Here is a 13,085-nt window from a genome sequence, read left to right as displayed (position 1 = left end):
ATAAGGGAAGAGCCTGATGTCAACCAGAACCATTTACCAAATCATGAGGGTCCTGCCATAAATATTGTTGACACATTCACGGAAAGACACAAGAATAAGGTGAGTAACGTAACTACTTCAATGAATACGCTTTTCTAAATCCTCCATTGAGTTGGATATTTGTCACCAAGGTCTAACAATGATGATGGGGAGAAGGTTGGATGCGCCAACAAGGAGCAATGTTTATTCCACCTAGAGACAGATGACCATTCCATTGAGGATTGTTGTAAGTTCAAGAATGAGGTGCAAAAGCTTATGGATGCAAAGAATATGTCGTTCCATGGAAGATGAATGTTAGTTCATCACGGACAATGTTGTTTCCGTAATAGTCGGAGGAATGGCTCGTAGTGAAAAATGTTATACACCAGATAATTTAAAATATATCTCAAAAGAGGATGAAGTTTGACGACGTAAAGGCAAAGCTATAGAAATGACAGGTGAGGATGATCTAAATGATCTGAGCAAGATTTTTACTGAGAAAACCACGTTAGTTGAGAAAGAGACAGATCGTGAAGTTGTCTCTAAAGAGGAAGCATGTGAATTTTTTAAATTAATTAAGTAGAATGAATATAAAGTGATCGAACAATTACATCGTACCCTAGCTCGTATATCGATCTTGTCATTATTCATGTACTCTGAACTGCACTGTAAGATTTTGTTGGATATCTTAAACAGAGCCCATGTAGGGCATGACATTTCAATGAATGCACTTAGTGAAATTGTGTAAAATATAACTGCTACAAATTGCATTTCCTTTACAGATGAAGAAATTGCATTTCCTAAAGGTACTGGACATACTAAGACATTGCACATGTCTGTGAAGTGTAAGGACCACCACGTGGCGACGATCTTGGTAGATAATGGATCATCTTTAAATATAATGTCGAGATCCACGTTGATGAAACTCTCCATAGATCCATCGTACCTAAGACCAAGTACCATGGTTGTTAGAGCCTTTGACGACGCAAGTAGAGAAGTAATTGGGGATATAGATATCCCATTGAAAATTGGGCCTTCCACTTTCAACATTTCATTCCAAGTAATGGATGTAAATTCCTCATACAGTTGTCTACTAGGACGACCTTGGATTCATTCAGCGGGGGCAGTCTCATCTTCACTGCACCAAAGGTTGAAGTTTAGTGTAGAAGGTGGTCAAGCTATTGTCTATGGAGAAGAGGACGTGTTTGTAACAAAAACATCAGTACTTCCTTATGTTGGAGCAATAGAAGAAGCTCTAGAATATTCTTATAGATCGTCTGAAATTGCTAATGCTACTATCTTTCCAACAGAAGGTTTAAGTATGGATCGTTATGTGTTTAAGACATCTTTAATGATTACAAAGACAATGATCGAAAGTGGTTTTCAAATGTATAAGGGATTGGGAAAAGATAATCAAGGAGATTCAGAAGTGATTTCTTTTCCTAAAGCCAAGGAAAAGTTTGGTTTGGGCTATAAGCCAACAACTTCTAAATGGGAGAAGGTTTGAACAGAAAAGAAAGAAAAGAGAAGCGCGCGTCTTGTGGGACGCGAGATGAAGGAGGAAAGAATAAGCATACCTCATTTATCTAAGACATTTAAGCCTGGAGAATTGTTGTTTGATACCAACCAGAGAAAAAGACGTAATCAAGATTCTGAGATCTCAATTGCAGTTGTCTCCGAGAGTACTATTCTGCCTCATCTTTTGGTTCATTAGTGTCTGCTAGGATTTGAGTTGAACAATTGGGAGATCAAGAAGACACTGAAAGTCACTAAGAGATCGCAAAAGTAATAACTTTTTATATGCCTTCTGACTATGCCTAAGGTCACAGGGTAGCTTTTTCTTTTGTAATAAAGGCATCTTTTTTATTTTACAAAGTTGCATTTTGATAACTTAGTCATTATGTACTTCCTCTATTTTTTTAAAGAAATGAAAAACGTCGATTATATCTCAATTATCATGTCTTTTTCCTTTTGCTTCTCTCTTTTTGCTTTTTGGCCCTTTTACCGACATAATTTAGGATCCATAATAGAGGTGCCAGAGTAGAAGGTGACATTAATGACGTTGTTGATTTCGAAGTTCCAATTTGTAATCTTGAGTAAAATATTGAAGAGGATGAATATGATATATCTCCTAAATTACTAAGATTGATAGAGCAAGAAGAAAAGAAGACTATGCCATATCAAGAAACTTTGAAGGTTATCAATTTGGGAACACCTGGAAAGTGAAAGAAGTGCGAATTGGCACTTTGGCTTCGGAACAGGATCAATCCGATCTGGTGACCCTACTTCAAGAGTTCAAAGATATATTTGCATGGTCCTACCAGTATATACCTGGTTTGGATACAGAGATTGTAACACATCGATTACCACTCAAGTGAGAATGTAAGCCTATACGACAAAAGCTTCCTAAATTAAAACCTAAAATGTTGATCAAGATCAAAGAGAAAGTTAAAAAGAAGTTTGATGTTGGATTCTTAGCATTAGAAAAATACCCAAATTGGGTTGCAAACATTGTCCCAGTTCCAAAGAAGGATGGAAAGGTTAGAATGTGCGTAGACTATATAGATCTTAATCGAGCAAGTCTTAAAGACAACTTTCCTCTTCCTCACATCGACGTGTTGGTAGATAATATAGCTGGGTTTTTCACCTTCTCGTTTATGGATAGATTTTCTGGATAGAACGAAATCAAAATGGCTCTAGAAGATCAAGAAAAAATGACATTCATCACTTTGTGAGGAACGTTTTGCTATAAAGTAATGTCTTTTGGGTTAAAAAATGCAAAAGCAACTTATCAGAGAGCGGTGGTTACAGTATTCCATGACTTGATGCATAAAGAAATTGAAGTTTATATTGATGATATGATGACCAAGTCTAGACTCGAAGAAAAGCACGTAGTTACCCTTCATAAGCTTTTTAAGCAATTGCAAAAATTCCAATTAAAGTTGAATCTAGCAAAATGCATATTTGGAGTTTCTTCTGGGAAGTTATTGGGCTTCATTGTCAGTCGTGATGACATCAAGGTGGACCTAGACAAAATCAAGGCGATAGTGGACTTAAGGCCACCAAAAACACAGAAGGAGTTTAGAAGTTTTCTAGGAATGTTGAATTACATTGCACGATTTATTTCACACTTCACTCAAACTTGTGGGCCAATTTTAAAATTGCTTCGCAAAAATGAGATTTGTCATTAGAATGAAGATTGCCAAAAAGTTTTTGACAATATCAAAGACTCCTTGCAAAGCCCTTCTATCCTCGTCCCGCCAACTCTAGGATGACCTATAATCTTATACTTGACAGTGAACAAGGATGAGTCAATGGGATGTGTGCTAGAACAACATGACTCTACTGGAAAGAAGAAGCAAGCTATCTATTATTTAAGCAAGAAGTTCACGAATTATGAATAAAAATACTCATTGTTGGAAAAAACATGTTGCGCCTTAGCATAGACGACTCAAAGATTAAAACAATATATGTTGTACTATACTACGTGGCTTATTTAAAAAATGAATCCTATAGATACATTTTTGAAAAGCCATCCTTGTCAGGAAGGATAACTAAGTGACAGGTGTTGTTATCAGAGTTTGATATTGTTTACATTACTAGAAAGACCATAAATGGTAGTATAATTGCTGATTGCCTAGTTGAATTACCAATTGAGGACTATAACCCATAAAGTTCGATTTTCCAGATGAAGATATCATGGTGATAGTAAATACCTCACCAAATAAATGGACAATGATATTTGATGAAGCCACAAACAAAGTAGGACACGGTATGGGAGCGATTTTGATGTCCCCCGATAGGAAGTGGTACCCTTTAACTGCTAAGTTATATTTCAATTGCACCAATAATATGGCTATGTATGAAGCATGTAGTATAGGAGTGCGAATGGCATACGAGATGAAAATAAAAAAGTTACGAGTCCTTAGGGACTCCTTGTTGGTTGTACATCAGCTGAATGGGGAATGAGAGACGAGGGATGCTAAATTGATCCCTTATAACGATTATATTCGCACAAAAGCTCAAACTTTTGATTCGATAACGTTTGAACACGTCCCACACGAAAGCAATCAGATTGCAGATGTATTAGCCACTCTTTCTGCCATGTTTAATGTACCTTATAGTGAAGAAGTTCAACCCATAAGGATGGAGAAGTATAAGACACCATCCTATTGTATGAGCCTCGAGTGAGAACCTGACGGTAAACCTTGGTATCATGATATTAAGCACCACAGCGTATATCGGGAGTATCCACTAGGGGCATCAGAAAATAGTAAGCGCACCATTAGGAAGTTAGCTATTAAGTCTTTCTAAGTGGTAAAGTATTAGACAAAAGAAATTACGATATGACTCTACTAGAATGTGTCGATGCCTTGGAAGCCGAAAAGATTTTGGATGAAATTCATGAAGGAGTTTGTGGGACGCATGCAAATGGACACATGATGGCAAGAAGATGCCATAAATGTAAAATATACGAAGATAAATCGCATGCTCCAGTCTCTCCATTGCATGTGTTGACGGCCCCATGGCCTTTCTCCATGTGGGGTTTGGATGTAATTGGACCTATTGAGCTAAAGGCATCAAATGGCCATCGATTCATTTTGGTAGCCATAGATTATTTCACGAAATGGGTAGAGGCTGCTTCACAAAAGTGTCACCAAGCAAGCTGTTGTCAAGTTTATACGGAAGGACATTATATGTCGGTATGGTTTGCTTGAGAGTATCATCACCTATAATGGAAAAAACTTGAATAATAAATTAATGGAAGAGTTGTGCAATCAGTTCAAGGTTAAACACTCTAATTCCACTCCTTATCGCCTTAAGATGAATGAGGTAGTAAAAGCAGCAAACAAAAATATCAAAAAGATTCTCGAGAAAATGTTGGTCACTTATAGAATTGGCATGATATGCTACCTTTCGCATTGCATGGATATAGAATATCAGTTTGCACGTCAATAAGGACTGTAATGAGAAATGTTTTATATGAAATTTACATGCAAATTGCATGAAAATTATTTCATACATATTCAACACCTAATTAATCCATTAAATCTTAATGGAATTAGTGGCTTCAAATTCACAATAATCTGCCACATTTCCCATTAACCATTAATTAATAAAGTAATTAGTCAAAGGGCCATTTTGGTCATTTGACCAATTAAGTCAAAGTCAAACTTTGACTTTTTGACTTTTTACTATTTTCCCGTCTTGACTAATTCTAACCTCTCGAGTATGAACCCACATTCATTTTCTTAAAATTCAAATCATATTTGAATATAAATACGGTCAAAGTTTTGTTTCTCAAAGTTAAAAGTCAACAAGTTGACTTTTACAACTTTGACCATTTCAAAACTTTTCAAGCTTTTAAATATGAATCTATATTCATATTTATTTAAATCATATTTAAACACAAATCTTAAATTTTATTTCTACCGGCTTATACCTTATATATTTGTCAGTTTCTCTCTCTTTTCTTAATTCGAACAATTCGAGTTACTTCAACATTTTGTTCTTAGTTGAATCCATATGAGCTAGTAGGGGAACCTAATGGACCTATAAATCATGGGCTCCAACGATTCGAGATTAACTGGCTAAACTCTTTTAGACCAAGCTTAATCAACGTTCGTTAACTAAAGAGTCATTCCACTAAAGACTCTTAGTTGCACTCCTCTCACTATAGATATATTTTTGTCTACCTGATATAACCATGATGAGTAAGTTGATCCTTAACTGGTTGTTCGTAATCTTGGCTGGATTAAAATACCGTTTTACCCCCGAGATTATATCTTGCTCCTTAAGACCCACTGATCACTATTGAACAATTGGTTTAAGGTCCAACCTATAAACCTAAATCCTTCTCAGGCCAATGAGAAGGTGGGGCCTCTTGTTCAAGAATTGGATTAAGTCCTTAAGGAAACAACCTATCTACTATCCAATAAATGGGTAGGAGTGAATTCCGTCTTGCACCCTATGTCCCTAGCTATCCACTCGGTCTTATCCCTCAAATGGAAGGCTTATTAGGCCAGCGATGATGAGCTGCCCTCATCTATGCAAATCTAAGGATAAGTTCATAGTTAGCTCAGGATTAAGATCAAGTTACCTAGGTCATCATAAATGAAATAGTGAGTTTATAGTTTACGGTGTTATAACAAAAAGTGACTATTTCGTGGTTCCAGTCTTATGCAAACCATTTACATAGGATGCCCCCACTCCCATGTCTCTACATGAACGATTCAGGATTACATCGTTTGTACTAACTATGGAGTGGGCTGCATCCATAGTGTTTATCCAGAATAAGGCGTCGAACCTTATTCATAACTATAGACTATTTAGGCTATTAACTTGAACTTAATCCATGCTTATGTCTATACATAAAGTTCAAGTGTATTTGACAAATTCAGTAAAATAGCGTTGGGACCTTAACTTATTGGTTTTAAGATTATAGCATTCAATAATTGAATTTATTGAATCAAATAACAAAGTACGAGTTTTAGGACAAAAATTCCAACACTTTCATCATGTTATAAGACAAACTTGTTGATTAGAAGTATTTATGCAAAGTTTTAGATTTCTACTGTTTATCAATATTTATGAAAAGGCTAGTTAGGTGGCAATGTAGCATATTCCATGTTTTTGGATAAATTTGGAGGGCCTTACATATTATCTACTTCTTCTTTGTTTGATATGCATCTTTGTTTCCCAATTTGTAAGTGAAAATGTTGTCCCATGGCTGCAAAAACTGGATGGCATAGAAGATTCACCTACAAAACTGACTTGTTAGATGTCTTGACTATTAGTTATATGTTTATTGTCGTAATAAAATGCTTTTATTTTCCATCACCACGAAAAACTAACCTAAAACCACGGCAACCACGAAAGTCACGAACGATGACGACAGTCATGGAAGCGACGAACGACAACTGCTTGTTCATATTTCATAATTTGAAGTTGAATCTTTGGTATTTTCTTTTCCTCTACAAATCATTGATTCCATATTATTGTAGTTAGTTTCTAAATTACGAATATTTTTTTAAGCCTAATTTTCAAATTCAGGTATTGTGGTTCTTTTCTGGCAAAAGAGAGATGTCTGCCAACAAGATTTTGTCTCAAGATTTTCTGGCAAAAGAGAGTGCATTTAAGGTAATCTTTTGTATGAAAACTTGCTTCTTATTTTTTATAAGTGGTTGAAAAACATTATTTTGTCGTTGAATTGTTTTCCTGCTTAGGGGTAGGAAGTTGTATAGTAGCTAATGTTGTTATAAAGTTGGTCAGTGCTATACAAAATGCACTATTAAAAATCTTTCATTTTGGATTTTTCTAATGCTCTTTCATGTTTACTACCTTCTCATCAAATACAAATATGTGTAGCATGCGCTACAACACTGAATTTGATTATTTTAAATGTATCAAGTAAAAGTGAGGAAGCACTTTGGGAGCTTCTTAATAGGTCAGAAGTTGTTCATCATTTGATTGGCATCATTAGAGACTTTTCTGGAGCTGTGAATCTAGTTGAATGTATTCAACCTCTTTTTTTATCTTTTAAGCACAATACTCTGTCAGTGGCCTCTCTCTAGATTTTCGGTTTGGAGTGATGCTAAAATGGCAGAAGTTTACTAGACTTTTCAATTAGAGTTGAAGTTTTGAAGTTGTATTTGCAATGAGTAATGATTATAGAGGAACTTTCCTACTTTGAGTTTGTAGAATGGTAATTAAGAAAAAGTTATCAATTTTCTTTGTAGCTTTATGTGGTATTGAGGCAAAGGAATTTGGCAGGAAATGGTGAAATGCATGGGCCGCTCATGCCCTTATCATAATAGGATTAAAACATTTAGACTTGCACAATGTATAGTGTTTAGAACTAAGAAGTGTTAAGATGTTTATTTGACGTAGTATTGAATGAATATTATGTTGGTGATACCATAAACTGAAAGCATTTTGGAAGACAATCTCTCTCACTGTTTAACATTTATAATAAATTTTCCTTTCTAATGCAAGAAGCTCGGATTTTATCTGTGATGGTTTCCTGATACCTTGGGCCCTATTGTACTTGTAATGATAAGATAGACTAAGATTTACTTTTATATGAAGCATTTCTAAAAATGTGATTGCAGTACAACACATAATATAACGAACTTTGTTATGCTTAGCGATCTTAAAATATGTGCTTCACTGTTTAAAGATGTTGTAATCGTGTAATGTTTGTACAAATTTTAAGTTTTAAGGGTTATGCCAACTTTTCTTTATAGTGTTCCAACATTTTTCTCACTAAGGATAAGGATGTTCATCTTGGTAAGTTGTACAACTTTATTCAGTCCTAAATTCCTAATTACATTAGTACTTAAAATAAACTTTTGAATTGTCATGGTGACTTGGCTTGCTATTGCATGACCATAATGTAGGGAATTTTGGACTTGCGAAGACATTGAAAGTATATGATTTGGTTTCTTCAGTATGGCCCCAGAACTTGAATTGCATTGTATTTTGATTCACAGTTCTCCGAAATGGGGGGATTGTGTTGTTTGATACTCGTCCTTTTTCTTTTTTAGCAGTTAGCTGATGTTATCATATAATTTTCTTGTTTCTGTTTGGATTTCTGTTTAAAAGTTTGATGCATATATGTATATTGAATATTAAGGTTTTGATTTGTTAGATAGAAGTTAGAAGTAATAAGGAGATGGCTGAACTATTCTTTTGATGCTTAAAGCAAATATAATTTAGCTTTTAACTTCAATATTTTGGATTTCATATCAGATCGATACAAGGACCTCATGTAGTCAACTTGAGTTGAATGAAGTATATGAATGGAGCTTGCAACAACTGTACTGTATCTACCTCGAATCCTTTACTACTCAAAGGACACTTTGGTAATATTCAGGATCTCATGGTGTTGTTTATGTTACATTTTTCAATGGTTCAATTTATTGTCTGGTCGTGGTATTTCATGTCTCAATATCCCAAGTTTGTAGTGTAGGGCCAGATCACCTTTACACTCCCTTGGAGGGAGGGGACTGCATGTTGAGATCTGTAATTGTAGTGTTGTAGCCTTTTAATCTCAGAAGTTTGTAGTCTTTCAAGCCAAAGATACATAACTCTATTCAATTCTATTTATTGTTGGTTCTGCATTATTGTATATATTTCAAATTTATCTGCTATTTTGCTCTCTCCTCTCTAATTACCATGATCTCTAGTTCTCTCCTCTCTAATCGTACTTACCTTTACACTCTCTTGTTTTGTTAAATGTATGAGTAACTTTTTGCTATGGGAGGGAGATACTTCTGTGGGTCAGTTTATTCTTTGACAAAAAAAAAGAATACATATTTGTTTCTACAATTCTTTTGTAAATGAGAACAATTCCTTAAAAAGTGTTTGGTGTGAAATGCATATTTGTTTATGCAATTCTAAAGATTAAATGATGCTTCAAATGGATTGTTGGTTGTTGATTGTGTATTTTGTATTGATATTTTTGTTATGAAATGCAATGGTAGGAAAGGGGAAGGCTTTTAATAACACTAGAGTGAAGCATAGAGTGAAGCAGTCGATTAAGGTGCCCACAATTAGTAACAAGCTAGCAGATATGATGATTATTCATGGAAGAAATATGGTCAAAAGCCAATCAAGGGTTTTTCACACCCAAGGTATGTAAATATGATGGCTTTACTTTTCAGCTTATTGTGTTGATGTTGCTTATTTCTTTATAGATTGATATTGGTTTTCATAATGTTATGTAAAAAATGTTGACTATTCATTTGGCTGGCAATATTATGAGCTAATCAATTACAAGAATTCATAGGTTACCACATAAAATGTTTGTTTTTATTTGGGAAAAGGATTGTATATGATTGCATCTATGGAATATTTCTAATATTAGACTTAAGAGATTTAGGAAAGCCTGATGGATAGGGTAGACTGAAGAGAGTTTTGTGGATTGGGGTGTGAATATAAAATCTTGAGAACTTTTCATCTTTCTCTGCAATTAAAGTGCTTCAAACAACTTTGTTATTCTAAATAAATGGTTTATTTGGATATTGTTTGTAGATAATTGAAGTCATATCGGGTTGAAAGCTAAGCGATTATGCTGATGGCCAGGCGACCGTTGAAAACTGAAGAGTGAGAAGACGTTTAGGATTTCTAATTATTTAATTATTGTATTAGGATCTTTATTCATGTATTGTTGTAGATTGTATATATAAACACAATATTAAGATTTTATTTTGTGTATTCAAATGTAAAAGATAAATATTATAATTTCTAAAATAATACGAATTTCATTGATTTGTTGGCGTGTGAAAAAAATATTTATCTATATGGACCCAATGTCGGTTTATAAAAAATGGACAATAATGCAACAATTAAATAAAAATAAATTTGTAAAAATGAACCAAAAAACTAAGCTAAAACCGACATCATAGTTCAACCGACATTAAAGGGTTTCAATAACACTATCAAAGATGTCGGTTGAAAACTAACATTAAAGGCCTTTATTGTCGTTTTTAAACCGACATTAAAGCCCAAACGACATTAAAGGCCTTTAATAACACTCGCAAAGATGTCGGTTGGCAAGTGACATTAAAGGTCAGATTTCTTCTAGTGAATGATTGTTTATGTAATGCACTATCGTTTGATTGAATAAGCAAACAAAAAACGTTGTACACGATTGCTTAGTTTAAAAAAGAATGCTATAAACGATCACTTAGTTTTACTAAATGATGGCTTGAATTTTGATAAACTATCGCTTGTATTCACTAAACGGTCGTTTATTTATTTTTATTTTTTTGTAGACCATCAATTTATTATTGTACCACGTGCAGAATAAGATGTTACATCTCAAGCATCTTTGAAAATATAGTTTTAGAATAATAGATTCATCATTTATATTAAGTTATTATTCTATAAATTTTTTTTATATAGAAGTTAAACTGCATAATTATATTTTGACTAAATTTTTTTATTTGTCCTTCAAGACTAGCATCAATAATTAGCCAATGGCTTTTTGATAATTATGCACTGACAGCAGACAATAAGGAGATTAAATGGACAAACACAACAGCACACTTAGCATTATGATCAGAAAGTAATTTAGATTACTATTTTACTTCTATTATTAGTGCAATACAAGATAAAGTAGGGTGAGCAGATGTCAACTACGTAATTAGCTGCATCGACATAAAAGAACACTGGATGGCTATTGCAGCAGACATGAAGAAATGCAAGATCTATGTGTTGGACTCAATGCTAAAATAAGTTGAACAAAAACTGGTTGATGCAGCTATTGCAATACCTAAACGATGCATCCCCTCATTAGAAATTACTATTGGAGTACATGCGCAAAGCAAACATTTCAGATATTGCTCTTGGCCAGTGGTAAGATCAATTACTATTGCGGTATTTTTTGTGCCAAATTTGTTGAATGCTTTGTAACAAATGTAGAGGGTAATTGTCTAATTATGGGTAACATGAAACTGTTTAGACAACAATATGTAGTAGACTTTTAGGCAAATAAATTCTATTGGTAAATAAAATTTTTGTTTCGGTTGATGTACATGTACAATTTTTACTTTTTAATTTTAATCAACTTTTGACTAAATGTTTATATTCATATAGATAGATATCAGAAAACAATTGTATAAAGATATAAAAACATTCATCTAGAAAAATGTAAAAGATCGTGCATATAGCTTTAAGCGAATGATCGTTATATATACCACATAAATGTCTAAACGATCACGTATTTTTCGATTAATCTAAACGATCATGTAAGACATCATAGACTACCACGTACTTAAGTCAAACCGATTTCCTAAACTATATGTAAACACACAATTATCAAGCCTAAATGATCATGCGATTCAAATCACACGATCATTTAGTAAAGTCTAAACAATCTTCTTAATACATGTAACCAATCTCTTAGTTAAATATAAAGGATCACGATATTAAATCTCCATTAACTTTAATATCAAACAATTATACATAATAATGAAAGAAAGAGATTACACACTTTCATTGATTGTTCAAACCTTGCTTACAAGTCCAACTATTACGTTCTTTACGATTACAATTGAAACATCTGGTTGAACTACTAAATTCGCCAACAGATGAAATTCTTTGTTTTCTTGGTCTTCCAACTTGCCATTTAAAGACTGAAGGTAATATTTTCATGACAGAATCTACAGCTCTCCAATCGAAATGAGATCCAATAGGTTGAATACAACTACTGCATGTTGCTGATAGTGTTTCTCTACAATAAAACCTAGATACATAAGAATAGGCATCTAAATTAAGCATTCATAGAATAGCAAGAGCATGCGCACATGGAATTTATTCAACATCCCATACTCGGCAACTACAACATCCCACGTTTAACTTCACAATAAACTGTTGATTTCCATCCGTTACTTGGTATTCAATCGTACTAATTGGATCAACCTAATATATAAGAGAAATAAGTACAATTAATAAAATAATAATAAATAGATTTCAATCTCTATATACATCAGATATATGTAAATAGCAATCTATCTGTGCCTATCTGAGACAGGAACAAAAAAATTGTTATTTTTATTTGTAAGATAGACAAAGATAGCAATCTATCTCTAACTATCCGAGATAAAAAAACATCTTACCAATAATCTTCTCGACTTTTCATGTTTTAAACGCAAAACGTTCTCAGCCCAAGAAGTCAAACGACTTTTCATTGTAGAAGCAGCTTTACTTCGTTCATAAAACCACTTTTGCAATACATCCCTAATTGAACTAAGCATCGTAGTCACATGTAGTTCTCTAAGATCTTTAAACACTGAATTTACATTTTTTGCACAATTTGATGTCATCATTCTATACCTTTGTTTACTTGAATATGTCTGAGACCACTTCTCAAAACCAACACTACTAAGATAATCTCTGATATTTGGACAAATGAACTCCATGCATCTCATGTGGTACTCAAATTCATCAACCGTGTAGGCATAAGCACAACTAAAAAAATATTTATCAAGTAGTGGATCCTTAAAATGGAGTTTCAAGTTATTTAAAAGATGTTTTGTGCACAAACAATACTCAACATCAGG

The 13,085-nt window shown here is 33.7% G+C and overlaps 1 long non-coding RNA gene across 1 annotated transcript; it reads left to right on the top strand.

Annotated features, from left to right (window-relative positions):
* Positions 1–7,070: 7,070 nt before the first annotated feature.
* LOC127148761 (uncharacterized) lies at positions 7,071–9,622 on the top strand. The gene is made up of 3 exons (XR_007819844.1): positions 7,071–7,158; positions 8,770–8,882; positions 9,504–9,622. It is a non-coding gene; the product is annotated as an uncharacterized LOC127148761 (long non-coding RNA).
* Positions 9,623–13,085: the final 3,463 nt, after the last annotated feature.

Source organism: Cucumis melo, chromosome 4 (assembly GCF_025177605.1).
Source record: "Cucumis melo cultivar AY chromosome 4, USDA_Cmelo_AY_1.0, whole genome shotgun sequence".
In the NCBI taxonomy this organism is placed as follows: Eukaryota; Viridiplantae; Streptophyta; class Magnoliopsida; order Cucurbitales; family Cucurbitaceae; genus Cucumis; species Cucumis melo.
The sequence above is the reverse complement of the archived record's forward strand: the minus strand, read 5'-3'. Positions and strand labels throughout refer to the sequence as shown.